General features: G+C 43.4%; 1 pseudogene; it reads right to left on the minus strand.

Annotated features, from left to right (window-relative positions):
* Positions 1-15,640, minus strand: part of LOC129862965 (pyruvate dehydrogenase protein X component, mitochondrial-like) — a 65,146-nt pseudogene extending 49,506 nt beyond the window's left edge.
* Between the last annotated feature and the right edge of the window lie 1,432 nt (positions 15,641-17,072).

The raw sequence follows: 17,072 nt of genomic DNA on the forward strand, positions 1-17,072 counted from the left end.
GAACACCCAATCACGGTCGGATGTGATACATAATAATACTTTTTGTGGTATTATAAATATATATATATATATTTTTTTTTTATTATTTATTGAATATTCGATTAATTAAAGGCAGACTACAGAAGTGGGATACAATAATTGAATGGAGCAGATATACACTGCTCAAAAAAATAAAGGGAACACTTAAACAACACAATGTAACTCCAAGTCAATCACACTTCTGTGAAATCAAACTGTCCACTTAGGAAGCAACACTGATTGACAATAAATTTCACATGCTGTTGTACAAATGGAATAGACAAAAGGTGGAAATTATAGGCAATTAGCAAGACACCCCCAATAAAGGAGTGATTCTGCAGGTGGTGACCACAGACCACTTCTCAGTTCCTATGCTTCCTGGCTGATGTTTTGGTCACTTTTGAATGCTGGCGGTGCTCTCACTCTAGTGGTAGCATGAGACGGAGTCTACAACCCACACAAGTGGCTCAGGTAGTGCAGCTCATCCAGGATGGCACATCAATGCGAGCTGTGGCAAGAAGGTTTGCTGTGTCTGTCAGCGTAGTGTCCAGAGCATGGAGGCGCTACCAGGAGACAGGCCAGTACATCAGGAGACGTGGTGGAGGCCGTAGGAGGGCAACAACCCAGCAGCAGGACCGCTACCTCCGCCTTTGTGCAAGGAGGAGCACTGCCAGAGCCCTGCAAAATGACCTCCAGCAGGCCACAAATGTGCATGTGTCTGCTCAAACGGTCAGAAACAGACTCCATGAGGGTGGTATGAGGGCCCGACGTCCACAGGTGGGGGTTGTGCTTACAGCCCAACACCGTGCAGGACGTTTGGCATTTGCCAGAGAACACCAAGATTGGCAAATTCGCCTCTGGCGAATTGTGCTCTTCACAGATGAAAGCAGGTTCACACTGAGCACATGAGCACATGTGACCGACGTGACAGAGTCTGTAGACGCCGTGGAGAACGTTCTGCTGCCTGCAACATCCTCCAGCATGACCGGTTTGGCGGTGGGTCAGTCATGGTGTGGGGTGGCATTTCTTTGTGGGGCCGCACAGCCCTCCATGTGCTCGCCAGAGGTTGCCTGACTGCCATTAGGTACCGAGATGAGATCCTCAGAGCCCTTGTGAGACCATATGCTGACACATGCACTTTTGTGGCCTGCTGGAGTTACATTGTGCGCTCCAGAAACAGGAACTGGACGGTCACGTCAAACAAAGACCTTTTATTCCACCTCTGACCAAGATAGACACGAAATTTCTTCTCTCACCGTATCTTGACAACCAGGGGAAGGCGTAGGAAGTGTTTGTAGACTCCTTCGTCACACGCCCATGTATAGGCATGAGGTTGAACAGAGCATAGATTTCTGACATTTCACTTCCTGGTCAGGAAAAGTGCTGCAGAAGGATTTCTGTTTCACTCAGAGAAATAATTCAAACATTTTTAGACACTAGAGAGTGTTTTCTATCCAATAGTAATAATAATATGCATATTGTACGAGCAAGAATTGAGTACGACGCCGTTTGAAATGGGCACATATAATCTGGCTACTCAATACGCCCCCTGCAGCCATAAGAAGTTAAACATAAAAAAGAGTAAAATACTTTGCAAATGTAAAAGTAAATAAAAAAGTTAATAGATGATTAATCAATAAATGAGAATAGAATATGTAAAGGAAAATATATATATACGTTTACCAAGAGCCCTCCCAGATCGCAACCTGCTTTTGTAGGTCTGAACTTCCCATTAGCGGTGCATGAAATTGTCACTTTTGCACTTGTTTTTAAGGACACGCCTCAAATAACCCTCTCACCTCAGTGCAAGCGAGCTGATGTTAGTCAGTTAAATTGCCAAACCCGTCGTTAGGGCTGGAAATGCCAGTGCACCAGTTTTTGCATGGTAAAATTGCAAACTAACATTTGACACTTGCGCCTCCTTAGCACCAGCCGAAGATAGAGCCTCCAGTCTTACTAACCTTTCGATCACTGGCTGCTCTGATTCTCCCTTTAGGCTTGTACTAGGTGTTGAAATGCATGGGGAGGGAGTTACTAGATGTTGAAATGCATGGGAATGGAGTTACGAAATGTTGAAATGCATGGGGAGGGAGTTACTAGATGTTAAAATACATGGGGAGGGGGTTACTAGATGTTGAAATGCATAGGGAGGGAGTTATTAAATGTTGAAATACATGGGGAGGGAGTTACTCGATCTCCCTACAATGTAGAAAATAGTAAAATTGTATTAAAACCCTTGAATGATTGGACATGATTTGGAAAGGCACACGTCTATATAAAAGGGTCCCACAGTTGACAATGCATGTCAGAGCAAAAACCAAGCCAAGAGGATGAAGGAACTGTCTGTAGAGCTCCGAGACAGCATTGTGTCGAAGGACATATCTGGCGAAGGGTACCAAAACATTTCTGCAGCATTGAAGGTCCCCAAGAACACAGCGGCCTCCATCATTCTTAAATGGAAGAAGTTTGAAATTACCAAGACTCTTCCTAGAGCTGTCCGCTGGCCAAACTGAGCAACCGGGGGATAAGGGCCTTGGTCAGTGAGGTGACCAAGAACACAATGGTCTCTCTGACAAAGCTCTAGAGTTCCTCTGTGGAGATGGGAGAACCTTTCAGAAGGACAACCATCTCTGTAGCACTCCACCAATCAGGCTGAAGTCACTCCTTAGTAATGCACATGACAGCCTGCTTGGAGTTTGCCAAAAGGCATCTAAAGACTCTCAGACCATGAGAAACAAGATTCTCTGGTCTGATGAAACGAAGATTGAACTCTGGCCTGAATGCAAAGTGTCACGTCTGGAGGAAACCTGGCACCATCCCTACGGTGAAGCATGGTGGTGTCAGCATCATGCTGTGGGGATGTATTTCAGCGGCAGGGACTGGGAGACTAGTCAGGATCAAGTCAAAGATGATCAGAGCAAAGTACAGAGAGATCTTTGATGAAAACCTGCTTCAGAGCGCTCAGGACCTCAGACTGGGGCCGAAGGTTCACCTTCCAACAGGACAACGACCCTAAGCTCACTGCCAAGACAGTGTGGCTTCAGAACAAGTCTCTGAATGTCCTTGAGCAGCCCAGCCATAACCTGGACTTGAACCTGATCAAACATCTCTGGAGAGACCTGAAAATAGCTGTGCACTAACGCTCCCTATCCAACCTGACAGAGCTTGAGAGGATCTGCAGAGAAAATATGAGAAACTCCCCAAGAAACTCATACCCAAGAAGACTCAATGCTGTAACCACTGCCAAAGATGCTTCAATGAAGTACTGAGTAAAGGATCTGAATACTTATGTAATTGTGATTTAAATGTTTGATAAATTAGAAGAAAAAAAATTCAAACCAGTTTTTGCTTTGTCATTACGGGTATTGTGTGTAGAATGATAAAAAAAATTGGGTTTTTAATACTACTTTAGAATACGGCAATAACGTAACAAAATGTGGAAAAAGGGGTCTGAATACATTCCGAGGCACTGTACATATGGCATGTTACACAGTCTGAATACTGGATCTGGGGAAAGACTAGGAGGTGCTTGGGCTCTCATCGATGAGAGAAGTTTGTCAGGTTCAGTAAAGTCTCAAACAAATTGTCCGCAACAGTGACATGGGCTACTTCTTTGTAAATTAATGAGGAGGCGGAGCACATCTCAATTCAAACTGTTGTTAGAAATTAATTTCCAAGTTTAAATATAGCCTATAGATAATTAGCAGGCAGTGTGGGTCTTGGTTTGAGGGCAGCGCGGGTTAACTGTCCTGTTGCCTAACAATCACATTTTGTAACAGTGAGTGCATTCTGACATCTCACGCATAAAGAAACTCACACTGGGGTGACCATTAGAGATATTTGGAACTCACAGGGGAAAAGGTTAACCATGTTTGTGGCTATACAGTGTGTTTGCATTTACTTTGTTTATAAACACTGAAGTAAAACAAGTTTTTATTTGGGGTAAGACAGTTGAACGAAGTACATTAGGCATTTATAGTTATATTCTTCAAGAATCAATGAGTACATGAACTTATTGTGGCTGGGGGCAGTATTGAGTAGCTTGGATGAATAAGGTGCCCAGAGTAAACTGCCTGCTACTCAGGCCCGGAAGCTAAGATATCCATAATATTAGTAGATTTGGATAGAAAACACTCTGAAGTTTCTAAAACTGTTTGAATTATGTCTGTGAATATAACATAACTCATATGGCAGGCAGAAAACTAACAAAAAATCCAACCAGGAAGTGGGAAATCTGAGGTTTGTAGGTTTGCCTATCCAATATACAGTGTCTATGGGGTCATATTGCACTCCCTAAGGCTTCCACTAGATGTCAACAGTCTTTAGAACCTTGTTTCAGGCTTCTACTGTGAAGGATGAGGGAATGAGAGCTGTTTCAACCAGATGTCTGACAAAGTGCCATGAGCTCACTCAGGCACGCCCCCGTGAGAGGTAGCTGTGTTCCTTATTGTTTCTAAAGACAAAGGAATTCTCTGGTTGAAACATTATTGAAGAATTATGTTAAAAACATCCTAAAGATTGATTCTATACATCGTTTGACATGTTTCTACGAACTGTAATGGAATTTTTTTACTTTTCGTCTGGCCTGCGAGTCGTGAATTTGGATTTTTGAACTAAACCCGTGAACAAAAAGGAGGTATTTGGACATAAATTATGGACTTTATCGAACAAAACAAACATTTATTGTTGAACTGGGATTCCTGAGATTGCATTCTCATCAGGATCACCAAAGGTAAGTGAATATTTATAATGCTATTTCTGACTTCTGTTGACTCCACAACATGGCGGGTAACTGTATGGCGTGTTTTTGTGTCTACATGTGCCATATCAGCATTTTGTGTGTTCATGCATATTGTAGGTTCACAGTAATACTAGTTGTGTTTTTGCCAGTGTGTGTGTATTGGTGTGATTGATTGCATCATGATTAGATTTTCATATTGAAGCCATACGGTCAGGGTAGAGGGTGGGGTAGCGGTTCTGTAATCGGTGTTGGTGCGTATCCCACTTCCTCTATGAGTAACATCCCTCTCTCCGGGGGTCTCATTTATCAATCATGTGTAGGCACAAATCTGTACGTAAACCATGCGTGGCAAAGTCATAGATGTATTGATATGCTTGAGAGTGTGTGTAAATTTATGCACAGCCATGGCCACGCGTAAGACAAGTGGTGGAATAAGGGAACTGTTTGTCAAGTGTAGAATGTGGAAAATATATTTTGAAAATGTGTGAAATTGTGAGAGTAATAATTAAAATCGTTTTTGGATTGTATTTTATTTCCATTGTGAACATGTCTCACAGCCCTCAATAAACCAATGTTTTGGATGCAATCATCAGCGAAACAAACTAACATACAATTTCATACACTATCGCACAACAGGTTGACGTCAACAGGCGTTTCTTTTCCATCAATGGGTTCCCAAATACAAACGGATCAATAGACACCACAGCACCCACATCGCCATAAAAGTACCATCCCAAAACAAGTTCAAATATGTGAACAGAAAAGGCCTCCACTCTTAATTAATGTGCAGCCTATTTGGTGGCACGCATGACTCGTTCATTCTGCAGAACTGCAATGTTGGCCTATACGCCTACGGGAGGGAGCTGTTGAGGATGGATAGCTTATTGGTGAGTGTTGCCTATTCATTTTAAGTGTATAATATTTGGAGCCACAGGCTAAATATCTGGTGCCTCATTTATCAATATTGTGTGGAAACTATTCTAAAATACTACTTTCAAACAGAATTTAGGATGTTTGTACGTATAGAAAAAGTGTGATATATCAAACAGTCTTACAGGCGTCATATGCACACTAGCAGGAGATAACCAATCATAAATATACATGTTCTCAGCATCAGAGCTAGGTTGAAGTATGCAGCAAGGCCTGACCCTCATAAATAACCCCAGTGGAGCTATGCAGGCAACCTGACTAGCCCATACCCTGCCCTATCCCCACAGGCTGCACATTAAACTGGCTGCTAAATTAGAATCCTAGTGGGTACATACTTAGAGACCACCATACTACACTCACTGTGGGCTAATCTCTGATATGACCTACACAGAGCAGAGACCATACTGTCCCTGCCCAACACAGCCAAGAAACACATCCCTCACACACACACACACCAAGAGACTGGTATGCTTCCTCTCCAACACACCCACTAGAGGTTGGGCCTGGGGTGTATTGTTCAGGGGTGGGATTTTCAGGAGTGGAGTGGGGTGTTGATCTGGATACTGTCTGAGCCTGGGGGGGCTTATCTAATTCACTGCCTCTCTCTCTTTCTGCCAGCTCCCAGTCCTCCTAAGCCCCTACCCCCAACTCCTAGACCGTTGCCATGGAAATGACCTCATCCCCAGCTGAGACATGGATCGGAAGGAGGGAGAGAGTGGGGAGATTAAGAGAAAGAGAAAGCAATAAAAAATACAAAATGAGAGTGAGAGAGAATGAGCAATACAGGAATAGAGCAAGGGCTAAAAAACACAAGCCTACAACGATAACCCTTTCCCTAACCTGCTGCTTAAGTTTTCCTAACCTGCTGCTTAAGTTTTCCTAACCTGCTGTTTAAGTTCTACTAACCTGCTGCTTACGTTTTCCTAACCTGCTGCTTAAGTTCTCCTAACCTGCTGCTTAAATTTTCCTAACCTGCTGCTTAAGTTCTACTAACCTGCTGCTTAAGTTTTCCTAACCTGCTGCTTAAGTTTTCCTACCCTGCAGCTTAAGTTTTCCTAACCTGCTGCTTAAGTTTTCCTAACCTGCTGCTTAAGTTTTCCTAACCTGCTGCTTAAGTTTTCCTAACCTGCTGCTTAAGTTCTCCTAACCTGCTGCTTAAGTTTTCCTAACCTGCTGCTTAAGTTTTCCTAACCTGCTGCTTAAGTTCTACTAACCTGCTACTTAAGTTCTACTAACCTGCTGCTTAAGTTCTACTAACCTGCTACTTAAGTTCTACTAACCTGCCGCTTCAGTTCTCCTAACCTCCTACGTTTGTTTATCCCATGTGTAACTGTGTTGTTTTTGTCCCACTGCTTTGCTTTATCTTGGCCAGGTCGCAGTTGTAAATGAGAACTTGTTCTCAACTGGCCTACCTGGTAAAATATAGGTGAAATAAAAAATACATTAAAAAATCTGCTGCTTAAGTTCTCCTAACCTGCTGCTTAAGTTCTCCTAACCTGCTACGAAATGTCAAATTTGACGTTAAATTGACAAAAGCAGGATCCCTTATAGCCATGAGCGAGGGAGAGACCTATTATAATAATTGAAAGTACGTAAATGAGAGAGATCACTTCACCTGCTGTTAGTGATAACGTGGTCCAGTCAATCCTATTGGAAGATCTAAATAATTCCAATATGCATGTGGTAGAGTAGACCAGCTCCATCCTCTCTTTATTTAGGGTACACTCATAGACAACACCTGAACCGCTAAAACAATATGGGCATGCTGCGCTGTGCTAAGCGGCCTGGTTTACACTGCTAATTGCCAGTAGGACACTGCTCTGAATGATGTGACACTCACTGGACGGATGACTGCCTGGAGGGGACAATGACATCAGCTTTAAGACAGGCATGGGTACAGTATGTGCGTGTGTATAGTCCGGGTCACCTAACTAGTCGATGAATGTTGGGTTCCACTTAGAAAGGGCAACAAATAAGTAATTATGGCTGCTGGATCATTTAGCTCTGATAATGAAGAGGATGGAGGAAAGGAGGGAGTGTTTTCCAGCCGTAGCAGTACCACACTGAGTTGCCATCAACATCCTCTCTCTCGTTAGGATGTAATAGGTGTTTTCCATCTCTGCCAGATCGATCTGACAGCAGATGATAAACTGCTTTCATCACACTGTTTGGTGGGACAAACATGTGGCACAGTGTTAATGAGAGACAGTTGATCTGTCCATCTTTGTTAAAACCATTCATGTTTCCACATTAAACAGAGGCAGAGAAACAGTAAGAGAGAGAGAGAGAGATAGTTGTCATGAAGCACACCTCATCAGTGATGTTCTGCCAATTATAGAGGTGGGAAGCCCAAAGAGCTGCGACACGCGCACCCACACTGTTCACTCACCAGTATTTTGGCCAGGACACCATCATCGTTGGACTCCAGTGTAACCACAGCCTTGTCTGTCTCGATCTAACAGGGAGCCAGCTGCCACCGCCTCACCTGCAGGACACAAGCAACAGACAGACCACTTAGAATGTCATCAAAGACTTAAGCTAATAACTGGGATACGAAATTAAAGATACATGAAAAATAGGGAAGAGACCGTAGTATAGAAAGTCCATTTCTAAGGAATGCTGTAACAGCCTGATCATTACATTTACATTTAAGTCATTTAGCAGACGCTCTTATCCAGAGCGACTTACAAATTGGTGCATTCACCTTATGATATCCAGTGGAACAACCACTTTACAATAGTGCATCGAAATCTTTTAAGGGGGTGGGGGGGGGGGGGGTTAGAAGGATTACTTTATCCTATCCTAGGTATTCCTTAAAGAGGTGGGGTTTCAGGTGTCTCCGGAAGGTGGTGATTGACTCCGCTGACCTGGCGTCGTGAGGGAGTTTGTTCCACCATTGGGGTGCCAGAGCAGCGAACAGTTTTGACTGGGCTGAGCGGGAACTGTACTTCTTCAGAGGTAGGGAGGCGAGTAGGCCAGAGGTGGATGAACGCAGTGCCCTTGTTTGGGTGTAGGGCCTGATCAGAGCCTGAAGGTACGGAGGTGCCGTTCCCCTCACCGTTCCCCTCGGAGGTGCCGTTCCCCCCTCATTAGGTCATTTCTGGCTACATCATACATACATACATATATACATGAAAAATAAACTATGGTTAGAAAGGAAGCACTGCCTCTGCTTCCTAATATAGACTAACAATATGATCAAAATCACATCAAATCAAATCAAATTTTATTTGTCATACACATGGTTAGCAGATGTTAATGCGAGTGTAGCGAAATGTGTGTGCTTCTAGTTCCGGCAATGCAGTAATAACCAACGAGTAATCTAACCTATCAATTCCACAACTACTACCTTATACACACAAGTGTAAAGGGATAAAGAATATGTACATAAAGATATATGAATGAGTGATGGTAAAGAACAGCATAGGCAAGATGCAGTAGATGGTATCGAGTACAGTATATACATATGAGATGAGTAATGTAGGGTATGTAAACATAAAAATGGCATAGTTTAAAGTGGCTAGTGATACATGTATTACATAAAGATGGCAAGATGCAGTAGATGATATAGAGTACAGTATATACATATACATTATATTAAGTGGCATTGTTTAAAGTGGCTAGTGATACATTTTTTTATCAAATTCCATAAATTTCAATTATTAAAGTGGGCTAGAGTTGAGTCAGTATGTTGGCGGCAGCCACTCAATGTTAGTGGTGGCTGTTTAACAGTCTGATGGCCTTGAGATAGAAGCTGTTTTTCAGTCTCTCTGTCCCTGCTTTGATGCACCTGTACTGACCTCGCCTTCTGGATGATAGCGGGGTGAACAGGCAGTGGCTCGGGTGGTTGTTGTCCTTGATGATCTTTATGGCATTCCTGTGACATCGGGTGGTGTATGTGTCCTGGAGGGCAGGTAGTTTGCCCCCAGTGATGCGTTGTGCAGACCTCACTACCCTCTGGAGAGCATTACGGTTGTGGGCGGAGCAGTTGCCGTACCAGGCGGTGATACAGCCCGACAGGATGCTCTCGATTGTGCATCTGTAGAAGTTTGTGAGTGCTTTTGGTGACAAGCCGAATTTCTTCAGCCTCCTGAGGTTGAAGAGGCGCTGCTGCGCCTTCTTCACAACGCTGTCTGTGTGGGTGGACCAATTCAGTTTGTCCGTGATGTGTACACCGAGGAACTTAAAACTTTCCACCTTCTCCACTACTGTCCCGTCGATGTGGATAGGGGGGTGCTCCCTCTGCTTTTTCCTGAAGTCCACAATCATCTCCTTTGTTTTGTTGACGTTTAGTGTGAGGTTATTTTCCTGACACCACACTCCAAGGGCCCTCACCTCCTCCCTGTAGGCCGTCTCATCGTTGTTGGTAATCAAGCCTACCACTGTAGTATCGTCCGCAAAGTTGATGATTGAGTTGGAGGCGTGCATGGCCACGCAGTCTTGGGTGAACAGCGAGTACAGGAGGGGGCTCAGAACGCACCCTTGTGGGGCTCCAGTGTTGAGGATCAGCGGGGTGGAGATGTTGTTACCTACCCTCACCTCCTGGGAGGGCCCGTCAGGAAGTCCAGTACCCAGCTGCACAGGGCGGGGTCGAGACCCAGGGTCTCGAGCTTGATGACGAGTTTGGAGGGTACTATAGTGTTAAATGCTGAGCTGTAGTCGATGAACAGCATTCTCACATAGGTATTCCTCTTGTCCAGATGGGTTAGGGCAGTGTGCAGTGTGGTTGCGATTGCATCGTCTGTGGACCTATTGGGGCGATAAGCAAATTGGAGTGGGTCTAGGGTGTAAGGTAGGGTGGAGGTGATATGGTCCTTGACTAGTCTCTCAAAGCACTTCATGATGACGGAAGTGAGTGCTACGGGGAGGTAGTCGTTTAGCTCAGTTACCTTAGCTTTCTTGGGAACAGGAACAATGGTGGCACTCTTGAAGCATGTGGGAACAGCAGACTGGGATAAGGATTGATTGAATATGTCCGTAAACACACCAGCCAGCTGGTCTGCGCATGCTCTGAGGACGCGGCCGGGGATGCCGTCTGGGCCTACAGATTGCGAGGGTTAACACGTTTAAATGTTTTACTCACGTTGACTGCAGTGAAGGAGAGTCCGCAGGTTTTGGTAGCGGGCTGTGTCAGTGGCACTGTATTGTCCTCAAAGCGAGCAAAAAAGTTATTTAGTCTGTCTGGGAGCAAGACATCCTGGTCTGCGACGGGGCTTGTTTTCTTTTTGTAGTCCGTGATTGACTGTAGACCCTGCCACATTGCAACTCTACTTTGTCTTTATACTGACGCTTAGCTTGTTTGATTGCCTTGCGGAGGGAATAGCTACACTGTTTGAATTCAGTCATGTTTCCGGTCACCTTGCCCTGGTTAAAAGCAGTGGTTCATTTGCGCGAATGCTGCCCTCAATCCACGGTTTCTGGTTTGGGAATGTTTTAATAGTTAATGTGGGTACGACATCGCCGATGCACTTCCTAATGAACTCGCTCACCGAATCAGCGTATTCGTCAATGTTGTTGTTGGACGCAATGCGGAGCATATCCCAATCCACGTGATCGAAGCAGTCTTGAAGCGTGGAATCAGATTGGTCGGACCAGCGTTGAACAGACCTGAGGGCGGGAGCTTCTTGTTTTAGTTTCTGTCTGTAGGCTGGAAGCAACAAAATGGAGTCGTGGTCAGCTTTTCCGAAGGGAGGGCGGGGGAGGGCCTTATATGCATTGCGGAAGTTAGAATAACAATGATCCAGGGTTTTACCAGCCCTGGTTGCGCAATCAATATGCTGATAGAATTTAGGGAGTCTTGTTTTCAGATTAGCCTTGTTAAAATCCCCAGCTACAATGAATGCAGCCTCAGGATATATGGTTTACAGTTTCCATAGAGTCAAATAAAGTTCGTTCAGGGCCATCGATGTGTCTGTTTGGGGGGGAATATTTACGGCTGTGATTATAATCAAAAGAGAATTCCCTTTGTAGATAATGCGGTCGACATTTGATTGTGAGGAATTCTAAGTCAGGTGAACAGAAGGACTTGAGCTCCTGTATGCTGTTATGATCACACCACGTCTCGTTAATCATAATGCACATGCCTTTATGCTATATGCTAAATAAGTCTGTTTCTATCATACTGCAGAATGTGCACCATAGCAACTAGTTGGACTCTGTGGTGTTAAAAGACCCAGATTTTTCGGGAAAATATCAAAAGAACAGCACGCTCAATATTTAATGGGAAAGACCAGGCGAGATCGCTGGAATGTTTGATAGCAGGCTACATCTCTGGAAGGCATTAACATCTGCCTAGCAATGAAGGAGACTGCAATTATGAAACTCTGCTTCCCTCCACCACAACCATATTATGCACATCACACCTACAGACACACAGGAGAAAGAGTGGGGGACAGCAGCAGTACTGGTCGTACAGGAAGAGAAGAAGGGAAGATGGGTTCTGGTGGATGATTTCCCCAATATTACCTCATGTCTCCTACAGGGCTGGTGAATCAAATCGACAACATGAAAGGGATGATTCAATATCTTTTGGGCAATTCCATGGTAACAGAATGAAGCAGAGACTCCGATTTTCCATTTTAAAATGTATGTCAAACTAAAACCAAAGAGGGCTCCAGAGTGGCGCAGTGGTCTACGGCACTGAATCTCAGTGCTAGATGCATCACAACTGTTTTGAAGCCAGCTGAATCACAACCGGGCGGCACACAATTGGCCCTCATTGTAAATAAGAATTTGTTCTTATCTGACTCACTTAGTTAAATAAAGGTACATTTTTTAAATAATATTTACATTGCAACGACATGAAAAAACAGCACAAACTGTAATTATGTTACAGAACTTGGCATCTGCACTGTTGTTCAAGTAAAAAACATTTTTGTAGAATTATCTGTGTAAATTGTAAAAAGTCACCTTTGTGCATATAGTTGTATGGTTTATTTAACTTATCAAGCATTGGCTTTTGTTTGGCATACATTCTAAAGTGGAAAATCTGAGTCTCAGATTGGAATTGCCATTTAAAAAAGTTAAGTGAAGAAAGGTCAGAGAAGGCAGATGAGGTTGTGGCCTATGGGGTATGAGGCATATTGAGTCAGTCTCTATTTTCAACAGGCAATCCTAGAGTATAAAAGGTCACCTCAGGGCAGGACAATAACACAGGGAGAGAGAAGGTACACATCTATACACGGAAACACCAACTTCAGCTCAAATAGCCTGCTTAGTAAAAGATCACCTCAATATTTAGGAAGAGAGAAAGGGAAAATGGTGGGAGTGAGGGAGAGAGGTTACTGGGAGGATGGGAGAGAGGAAGTGAAGGGAAGAGGAAAGGAGAGAAGCAGTGGGCGGGGGTGGGAGTGAGTATTGACCTCAGAAGCTAAAGAGAGCCGGGAGAACGAAATTGGATTTGTGTGTGTGGTTTGAACACCAGGTGACCCTAGGAGTTAGACGGTGATGTACAATATTAAAGTTTAAACAGTCAACCCCTTTAACCTCTCCCCGACTGGAATAGCAATAGACTTAGGCTAAATGGTGACACAAACTGGACACTTACAATACAAGAGGATGGGATAGGGTTTCTGTTTAGGTTTCTAACTAAGTCCTCATTGCTACTGACAGGTGGCCTTGGTTAGAGTTGCAGCCGTAAATCACAGGGCTGCAGAAAAGGGTTTCTACTCCACTTGAAATAAACATGCTCCTACACTCACGTCACACAGCAATGAAAAAACAATTGCTGTGCTCTACAAGGTCGTTCCATCTGGGAACATATTTTATTTCCAAAAGCCTACATCTGATTATTTTTATACCGCCTCTGACAAACCCAAATGTCGGCATTAATATTACACCACTATATATAGAGAGCGATGGTGTAACCAATATAACAGTATAGCTTCCGTCCCTCTCCTCGCCCCGAACCAGGGACCCTCTGCACACATCAACAACAGCCACCCTCGAAGCATCGTTACCCATCGCTCCACAGAGCAAGGGGAACAGCTACTTCAAGGTCTCAGAGTGAGTGACTTTACCGATTGAAACGCTATTGGCGCGCACCCCCCTAACTAGCTAGCCATTTCACATCGGTTACACCTACATTCTCTAGAAACATATACCCATAAGTCTTTATAAAAAGCTGATAAATATTCTCTCTATACCACGAGATGCATTCCCTTCCAGTGTTAGAGCAGCCACATGGCAACACAGAGGCTACACCAATGTAAAGCGACCAATAGGAGTGGGGTATGGGCTGCCTGTCTCTAATGAATGGCTGTGTGTCTATGGCAGCGAGGGGGAACAGCGTTGCTACCTGACAAATAGACAACGGCCATGTTTCACTGTGCCAATTAGCTGGCAGCAGCTATCAGCTGCCTTCCTTCCTCTGCCTGCCTGGGGTCTGCCTGCTGTGTAGAAGGACGTGATGTCACAGGGTCAATGATTAACACTCTGGAACCATCACTCTCGCCCAGTGGTGGAAAAAGTACCCAATTGTCATACTTACGTAAAAGTAAAAGACACGTTAATGGAAAATAACTCAAGTAAAAGTGAAAGTCACCCAGTAAAATACTACTTGAGTAAAAGTCTAAAAGTATTTAATTTTATGTATACTTAAATATCAAAATAAATGTAATTGATAAAATGTACTTAAGTATCAAAAGTAAAAGTATAAATAATTTCAAATAATTTATATTAAGCAAACCAGATGGCACCATTTACGGACAGCCAGGTGCATACTCCAAAACTCAGACATAATTTACAAGTAATGTATTTGTGTTTAGTGAGTCTGCCAGATCAAAGGCTGTAGGGATGACCAGTATATTATCTTGATAAGTGTGTGAATTGGACCATTTTCCTGTCCTGCAAAGCATTCAAAATGTAACAAGTACTTTTGGGTGTCAGGGAAAATGTATGGAGCAAAAAGTACATTATTTCTGGAGGAATGTAGTGAAGTAAAAGTAGTCAAAAATAAAAGTAGTAAAGTGCAGATACCAAAAATAAACAACTTTTGGGGGTCACTTAGAAATGTCCTTGTTTATGAAAGAAAGCTAATATTTTGTCCATTAAAATATCAAATTGATCAGAAATACAGTGTAGACATTGTTAATGTTGTAAATTGAAGTTGCTTACAATATTTACCGTAAATTAGTGTGAAAGTCCCAGGTTTTACCCACTAGATGCTGCTGTTCCTGCTACCGCTACAACCTTTTATCCATTTTGCTGGTCTCCTGAGCTTATGAAAAAGATCACAACAGGAAACCAATAGCTTTTGGTCATGATGAAAATAAATAATGTGGTCATCTTCACAATCAAGCCAGTCCTCCATGAAAGCAATGTCGTTCATCATTCTCTTAGGCTTATAATCCGTGTCCAGGAAACAGACCATATGTGTGTGCTTTATTCCCTTCAAAAAAGGTCTGGATTAGTTAGACCATTCCTGGTGAACAACCAAACCTTTAGGCTACAGCAGTTCTAATGGTTTCAAATGTTATGGTCTCTAATAGTGTTCAATGGTAAAACAGAAAAGACCAGAGAACTGTATAACAGGTGGTAGGCTAGTGGTTAAGAGCAGTGGGCCCGTAACCAAAAGGTTAATGGTTCAAATCCCAGAGCTGATGTGCACGTCAGTAAGACACTTAATCCTAATTTCCCCTGTAAATCGCGCTGGATAAGAGTGTCTGTTAAATGACAAAAATGTTGTTGCAGGAACAGTGGCATCTAGTGAGCTAATGGTATATTATGAAATTGACTTATTAAATGGCTAATTTAACATCATCAGATTCACAAGGAATACATTACATTTGATGAAGATGCATCTCCCTACTACTTGTCAGACATGGAGAACTGATACTGTACAGTGGGTGTGATTGGCGTGGGGTCTGTAGGTGGCTTTTGACCATTTTATTGGACTGAATATTAATGGTTTTGCCAAAGACGGACAGATTACTTGCCTCTCATCAGCCACATGTTTGTCCCTCAGAACAGTGGGATGAAAGTTTTTCCTTCGCTGTCAGATCGATGGGAAAAGCCTCCTATTACATCCTAACAAGAGAGAGGATGTTGATGGCAAATCAGTGTGGTACTGCTACGCCTGGAAAACATTCCCTCTCCTCCATTATCAGAGCAAAATGATCCAACAGCCATAATAACTTATTTGTTGCTCTTTTTATGTGGAACCCAGCATTCATCAACTAGTCAGTTGACTAATTCTCAGAGATCAAATAACATTTCAATGCTAATATTGTCTGTTTCTAACTACATAAATTATTTCAGAACAATCTGATTCATGGAGCTCCTGAGTGATGCAGCGGTCTAAGGCACTGTATCTCAGTGACAGAGGTGTCACTACAGACCCTGGTTCAATTCCAGGCTGTTCTTAATGTTTTGTACACTCAGTATATTCTGATGGTCTATGGAGAAAGAATAGGAACAAAATGTTAGAGGAGAAATGCATGAAGAAAAATAATTCCAATCTAAGTCACGTCCTTGCCCCTGTAATCCTAGGTGCTTACAGTTTTAAGTATTACAATGTTATGCTCACTGAGGATGACAATGGTGGAAAACAGACCTGAAGATAGCACTAGTCTATTTGAAATGTCCTGCAAGACCCAAATGATACAAGGTGGGCCAAAGCTGTGGGAGAAAAGAGGGAACCTTGTATCGTATGTTCTGTCGCTCGTGTGGTTGTCCATGTGTTTATTTTGCCGTTAAAGTACGACGGTCTACTTCTGCTCTGCATGGCATGTGTAAGGAACTGAGGTCTGGATGAGCACATCACTGCACAGCAATGCCCTGGAAGCATGCCCGCTGAAACCCCCCATTCATAAGCCTGGCTCTCTGAATCCGAACAGGCAGTGGAACCCAATGTGCAATTGAGTGTGTGCTGTGCATCTGTGTTGTCAATGTTGAGGGGGGGGGGGGGGGGGGGGGGGGGGGGGTTAGTGTGAGCGAACTAGAACGAGAGAGCCTGCTATGTCAGGATCTTTCAGCCCGAGGCCTGTCTGTAAGATATTGCCCTGCCCCATCCCATCATTGACTGAAATTATTTTCATAGAGTATATTTTTTCCTCCAGCCTTATAAAAGCCCTATTACCATAATCAGATCTACAGGTTGTTGATCATTGATTGTAAAGACAAACAGCAGAAAGGTCACCACTTAATTAGAATTTGTCTGCTTTCTATTTTCATTTTGTTTTCTGTTTTCATGTTTTAATTTCAACATTCAGCTTTTTCAAACAGAAAATTGCATCCTGCAGCACTAATTCCAAAAAGTTTTGGGACACTAAAGTCCATGGGAATACGAGTACCTCCTCCCAGCTGCCCACTGCACTGAGAGTAGGAAACACTGTCACCACTGATGAATCCACGATAATCGAGAAATTCAATAAGCATTTCTCTA

This window comes from Salvelinus fontinalis, chromosome 9 (assembly GCF_029448725.1).
Source record: "Salvelinus fontinalis isolate EN_2023a chromosome 9, ASM2944872v1, whole genome shotgun sequence".
In the NCBI taxonomy this organism is placed as follows: Eukaryota; Metazoa; Chordata; class Actinopteri; order Salmoniformes; family Salmonidae; genus Salvelinus; species Salvelinus fontinalis.